This window comes from Talpa europaea (assembly GCF_964194135.1).
Source record: "Talpa europaea genome assembly, chromosome: 12".
In the NCBI taxonomy this organism is placed as follows: domain Eukaryota; kingdom Metazoa; phylum Chordata; class Mammalia; order Eulipotyphla; family Talpidae; genus Talpa; species Talpa europaea.
Genome location: NC_140079.1, coordinates 29,234,329 through 29,241,774, shown reverse-complemented (window position 1 = coordinate 29,241,774; position 7,446 = coordinate 29,234,329).

Sequence of the window (7,446 nt, the reverse complement as noted above, 5' to 3'; positions counted from 1 at the left end):
AGTGGGGTGTCTGTTCTCCAGGGCGGAACTGTTTAAGTTATAATTCATGAAGTCTATTAGCTGTGTGGGGCTCTGACAAGATTGAGAAAGGTGAAGAGATGCAATGATCAAGGACTTGAAGACAGGAGGGAGAGGGTCAAGAGGATGAGCAGCTGTGTGCCCTTTCCTTTGATGAGGAGTCCCCAGCAGCCCCCACAAGCCTGCAGCTTCCATATGCCTCACCACCACTCTAGCTTTAAGGAATGCCACATGGCTGGCATCCCCTGGATGAGTTTCCTGCTGGCAGGAAGGTGAGAGGTATCCAAGGAAATTTTTCAAGGAGACATCTATAATTTTCATATGAACAATTTCCAGGGCAATTGCAAAACTGTCCTCCAGATCCCAAAGCCCTATCCACAGGAGATGCCCATCATTTGGTGAGCAGGATCATTTCTCTTAGGAGATGCCCAGCATTTGGTGAGCAGGATCAGACTGGCAGCTGCTTCAGTTCAACCCATCAAGATGCTGGGTTCTCATACCACCTTGACCACCCACCACTTTCATTCCACCTGAGAACTCCATGTTCGTGTGGTAATAACAATTGCCAGATTGGGATTTAGGCTGGTTATACATGAATCCATTTTAATTCGTTTTCTTTCCAGTCCAATGTGGAGAATGGGGCAAGGGATGTATCCTACTAGGATTTCAGAAAATCATTTTATTTTACTCTATCACAGCATCTTAGAAGCATTACAATAAAATAAAATGCAGACACCCCCTCTCCCCAGAAACCTGCTGTGTCTCAGTGTAATAAACTTTCCATTTCAGTGGGGGAATGAAGCTATTTGTCAGTTCCAATGTCTAGAATGAATGCAATTCGAATTCTCCAGTCATGTATTTCAACAATTCTCTATTCTACAGCTGAAATAACTTAACATAAGAAATGGCTGTTCACTCGATGTAAAACTTGCAAACCTGGTTCCACAAGGCATATTTCTAAAAAAATAATGACTCTGGAAAGGCTGTTGGCTAGGACACTCCATCCATCTTGGTGCAATGGCAGTGCCCAAGTCCACTGAAGCACTTCCTTCACTGTGCCAGGCTCGGGAACGGCATCCCAGTGGGCCAATCCCTTCACTTCCCTCTTCATTACCATCATTATAATTGCTACCGTTTCCTCATAAACATTCACGATTCATCATTTTTCCTCTTTAAACCTGATGCGTTGATGACACCCAAATGGCCCTACATGTAAAACCATCAGTGATGGAGACTTCAAGAAAAATAAGAAGTAATGATAAAATTTTTCATTTCACCCCTGACAAGTCCCTATTGCAGACAGCTGCAGAAGACAAACCAGAGTAGCACTTTGCAGGTGGAAAACGGTTTTGCATGGATGATGGAGTAGGCAGCAGACTCCAGAGAGACCTCTCGAGAGTGAACACGAGCTCTACTTGTAGTGATGGTCTGAGCTGAACCCCAAGCCTCAATGATAGGAAGTATTTTCACTTCTATTCCAAGTTCCTTCCACTTACCACTTTAGGAAGCAAGAGTTTGAACATGGAGCAAAACAAAATCAGAAAAAATATCATCCAGTGGAAAAAAAAACCCCACATTTAGCCCTTCATTAAAAATATTAGCAAACCAGAGACACACTATAGGGAGGGGGTGGGGAAAGAAGGGATTAGGGTCAAAATAAGGGGGTGCAATTGTATGGGGAATATAAAAATTTAAAAAAATGTAAAAAAAAAAGACATGGCTTCAAAGGACTACTATCCACAAAATGTATTATAAGTGTTGTCATTAAAATTATATGCTGCCATAGTTGGTGTGAACTATGTAGTGTCAGAAATTGTAGCCCATAATTAAACCCTTCTTTGATAAAGAAAAATAAAAAAATTAGCAAAGATAGATAGATACATTTATATCTATATATAATACAGATATATAGCATTACTATGTACTGGATTCTAAAGTATTTGATATATATTGACTTACTTAGTCCTCATTACTGTCCTAGGAATTAAATGTATCAACACACCAGATAAAAAACTGAGGCTGTAACTAAAGGCACAGTTGGCAAATTGAAGTGTGGAAATAGGATCTAGGGTACCAGCCCCAGAGTTGGTGAGCGGGACAAACACATCAAGTGTCCTTTCTTAAAACTGCATATTTCTGAGTATTGGTGTTCCTCCCATGGTCTCAGGGAGATTCTGGTTTAAAGTAGGAGACTATAAATTCACAACTGTCTTTCAGCTTCAGGATATCCATGCATATTTAAAGCTGTTTTCCAAAAACTACAAAACAAAAAAGACCTGTCCTTCAGCGTGTGTGTTCTCGAACTCTCTTTGGGTATTTAGGGGAGGAATGAGAGGGATCAGAGAGAGGGCTAAAGACCAACACTGAGGAATGGAGCCAGAAGGTCAGCACAGGGCCATAAGAAAGACAACTGGAGGCGAGAGTCTGCAGGACACATCATGCAGGGAAATATAAAGAAATGTAGGAAGGTGGACAGAGGAACTGGAACAAGATACATGGGGCAATGGACTTCAGAGTAAAGCACAGGGGCAAGGTTATCTGTGGGGCCAAGGGAGCAGGCAGGGAAAATAGCCTGGGCACACAGCAGAGCTGCTTAGTCATCAGGACATTCTGGAACTGTCCTCCCTAGGTCCTCTTGCTCTGTTCTGAGACTGTCCTTTCTTCTTCCCAGAGAAACCCAGAAGGCAAGCCCTAGCTCTGAAGGCCCTTTGATGAGCTGGAACTGCTCATTAAGGAAATGTCCCATAGCCTGGACTCAGGGTGCAGAGCCAAGGTCCTCAGCCTCTTGCCTGTCTGTCATCTAAGACTCCTGTCCTTCATGAAGCATTTATTTCTCAGGCCCCCTCTCATTTCCCAGGGAGCGCCAAGTGCAAACACTGGGTACAGTCTTTCTCCTACACACACACACACACACACACACACACACACACACACACACACAATTTAGCTTCCAAGTCTTTCCATCCATTGTGTGTTAGTTCACAGAAAGTTATGGAGACACATACAGCATAACGCATCTCTTGGCTGAATCAAGTCTGTCTCTATTTCTGTACATTTAATCCCTTTTCAGTGATTTTCAGTCGCCATGAAAGTCTAGAGAACCATGGGAGAGGGAAGGCGGGACCTCACTGTCACTCACCCAGATAATGGCCACTGAAATTTTAGCCAGGAAAAAGAGATATAGATGGTGAGTACGAGAGCGTGACAATTGTTTGTTCGTTCTTTTTGTCTTATCCGCACTTAAGGGTGTAAAGTCAAGGCCAGGGAAGAGATGGGGTAGAGCAGGGGGCACTTGAAACTGCTGCCACTTGCATCCCAGGAGCCAGTTCTGCCCAGTTTGCACCAGCCCTGATAAGCAGCATTGAAAGAACAACCAGTTCTGGGAGAAAAATCTTCTTTGAAAAGCAACTTCAGGGCCTCCCCTGGTGGGGCAGGTGGTTGAGCATCATGCTGTGAAGCTGTCTACAGCCTCTGCAGCACCAGTTCAATCCCAGCCAGCCGGCAAGGGTCCCACATGGTGTGGCAGACCTCTCCTGTCGTGCCCACTGCTCTCCTCAGCAGTGTATTTCATCAGTTTGCCCGTTCTGATCCCTGCTCTATCTCTGGTGAATCCTCTCACTCTCCCGTGCATCTGGCCTGTACCGCAGTTCTTGTGTAAATAAATAAATAAATAAATATTTTTTTAAAAAAAAGAAAAGCAAAGCAACTTCAACTCCGCATTCTTCACTTCTGTCCAAGGTCAGACCCTGCCCTATAAAAGCTTGCCCTTGTCCCCCAATGGGTGTGACTTCTCCGACCCCCATGGGGGTTGGTAAACCTTGCCCGTGAGCACAATAAATTTCTTGCCTGTGAGAAACTTAGCCTGGCTTTCCTTTTCTTTACCACTCCAACCCTTTCAAAGGGATGGGGAAATAATATCATGGCCTGCTAAAACTAAAGATCTCACTCAAGCAATTCAATATTAAACTATCAGTAAATCCTTGATAACTAGATTATTTTTTCTTTTCTCCACTTTTTCTATGAAAAGACAATCAGATTTCAGATTAACACCAAATACTTTAAAAAAAAATCTAGGGGCCTCCCTGGTGGCGCAAGGGGTTAAGCATCAGCACTATGAAGCTATTCGCAGCCATTGCAGCATGAGTTCAATCCCTGGCCAGGGAGGCAATCCACATGGCGCAGCAGACCTCTCCTGTCTCACCCACTTTTCCCCTCAGCAGCGTATTTCAGTCAATCCACCTGTTCTGCTACTCACTCTGTCTCTGGTGAATCCTCTCACCAGAGAGCCTGTACCCTAGTTCTTGTATGCAAAAATAAGTAAATATTTTTAAAATAAATGTATGAATGAATGAATAAATAAATAAATAAATAAAAATCCACATCAGGAAACAGAGAAAACAAGCCACAGACTGGATGAAAGTATTTCAAAATATATATCTGATAAAATATTGTTATTCAAAATATTCAAAGAGCTTATAAAACTCAACAATAAAGAAATGAATGACTTAATTTAAAAATAAGCAAAAGACTGAACAAACACATGGCTAAAGAAGATAGACAGAGGCAAATAACACATAAGGAAAGACGGTCCTCACCATATGTCATCAGGAAAATGCAAATTTAAATGACGAGATATCATTATGGACTTACTGGAGTGACCAAAATTCACATACTGACAACACCAAGTGCTGGGAGGGTGTGGAGCAACAATACCTCTCATTAATTTCTGGCAAGAGTAAAAAAATATGATGGCTAATTTGGAAGACAGTTTGGCCATTTCTTATAAACATAAAAATATTTTTACCATAAGATGTAGCAATCACATTCCTTGATATTTATTCAAACATCAAGTGCACACCAAATGTTTACAGCAGCATTATTTAAAATTGCCAAATTTGGGGCCTCCTCTGGTGGCGCAGCGGTTGAGCGCTGGGCTGCAAATCTGCCCACAGCCTCTGCAGTGCTGGTTCGATCCCCGGCCACTGGCGAGGGTCCCACATGGCGCGCAGACTTCTCCTGCTGCGCTCGCTGCTCCCCTCAGCAGTGTATTTCGTCAGTTTGCCTGTTCTGCTCCCTGCTCTAGCTCTGGTGCATTCTTTCACCTTCCCGTGCTTCTGACTGTACACAGTGCATGTATAAATAAATTAATTAATTAGTTAATAAAATGTTTATTAAAAAATAAAAAATAAAAAAATAAAATTGCCAAATTTGGAAGCAACTAAAACAATGATGAATGGATGGGTGTATAGATAAACTGTGCCACATTCAGACCATGGAATATTATTCAGTATTAAAAGAAATCGACTATCAAGTTTTGAAAAGACACAAAAAATTTTAAAAAGTCAAAGAAGTCAATCTGAAAAGCCTATATAATATATCATTCCAAATGTATGACATTCTGGAAAAGGCAAAGCTGTGAAGACATTAAAAAGATCAGTGGTTGAGAGGGGATGGGTGAAGGGACGGGATGAATGGGTGCAGCCCAGAGGACTTTTCAGGCAATGATACTATTTTATGTGATTCTATAATGGCATAACATTAGAATGTATAACACTGAGAGTGAACAATAATGTGAATGATGGACTCTGGTAAGGTGTGTCAGTGGACCTTCATAGATTATAACAAATCACCAGTGTCCACCACGGTGGTATAAGATAGTGAGAGTGCAAAGAAAGTGCTTGTGTGAGGACAGAGAGCATATGAGAATACTGTATAAGTTCTGCTCGATTTCTGTGAACTTAAAACTGCTCTAATATATTGAGTCCATTTTCTCCACAGCTTGAATAATAAGACCCTCTCTCCAGACAGATGCTTCTGAAGTTCTAACTCTAGTATGACTACATTATGACCAGGATGGACGCAGCAAAGGGTCATACAATACACTGCATGAAAAATAATGTTTAAATTACTTACCCATTACATCACTCAATGCTTATTGAGGTGCTGGGCTTTACTCCAGAGTCTTAGAATAGCTCTGAACCTGGCCTGGATGAACTCACAGCAATGTGGACTGGACAAGTCTGCAAACAAACAATTGTACTGAGAAGTAGTAGTGTCTTATAGCAGTTAATGTAAATTGCTGTGGGAACCCAGAGGGGAAATGGAGATGGGCCTGGAGGAGACTTCTGGTTAGCAATGGGCAGACAACATTCATCGGTACCTTCACACACTCCTTATGTTACAACCCTACTGGGCACAGTACTGAGTAACAGGGAAACAAGAAGCCAGAAGACACAGCCCCTGTGGTCAGGAAAATTGCAATTCAAAAGCCTTTATCTTGGGCCTCCCTGGTGGTGCAGGGGTTAAAGACAATGCCACTACAACACGAGTTCGATCCCGGCCAGGGAGCTAACCTACATGGAGCAGCAGACCTCTCCTGCCTTGCCTGCTGCTCCCCTCAGCAGTGTATGTCAGTAGATCTGCCTGTTCTGCTCCCCACTCTCTCTGGTGAATCCTCTCATCTCCCACACCTCAGGCTTACACCCCAGTTCTTATATGCATAAATAAATCTTTTTTTAAAAAAGCCTTTACTGTAATGACTGAAGAGCATAATATTTACACTGAACCAGGAAACCTTTCCAAAGAAGTCCAATTAATTTTAAAAATGTATGTTCAAATCACAGACTGTTAGTTTCAAGAGGGATGTGGAAATTGCTCTGGTACATTGGTTCTCAAACCTCGCTGCATCACAATTTTATAGTGACACCAATAACCAAGTTTCAACCCAGACCAATTAAATAAGAATATCTGGTGACTGACAGTTAAGTATTCTTGTTTTTAAAACATCTCTAAGGGAATCTGATGCATAGTAAGGAGTGAAAATGTCCGCTGACCTAATTCTGTCTTTTTACTGACTGAATCAGTATCAAAAGACTGAGGTCAAGATTATAGAGCTTAGTCGATATAACAAAATCCATGATACACCATACAAATTAAGAACATTACCAATTCCTCACATCTATCTAATTATACTCCTCCCAGTCCACTTTTTTATTTTCTATGATTGCCATTTTTATTAGTTTGTCCTGTGTGTATTTACTGTTTACCTAAATAATATACCATTTGGTGTAGTTGGTTTTGAGCTCCAAAGAGAAGGTATTTACCATAATATATATACCATATACATATACAAAGAGAGATATAGAACAGATATTCTCCTCTTTTTAGTAATCAACACTATGAATTTTAGCTGGAATCACTGCTACCTTGCAGTTATGTGTGAGCACGTAACCAAATGACTAAGTTTGGACAATATGTTATGAGCACAAATGATGTATTGAACTTCCACAACATATCAGACAGGGTACAATCTAACTAAGACTAAGATTTGGTGTTTGGCTCTATTGAAAAAATTCAATTGAAAAATTCAACTGATTCTGCCCAGACAATAGGCGACAAGACTGATACTCAGACATTTCTCAAAAGTCT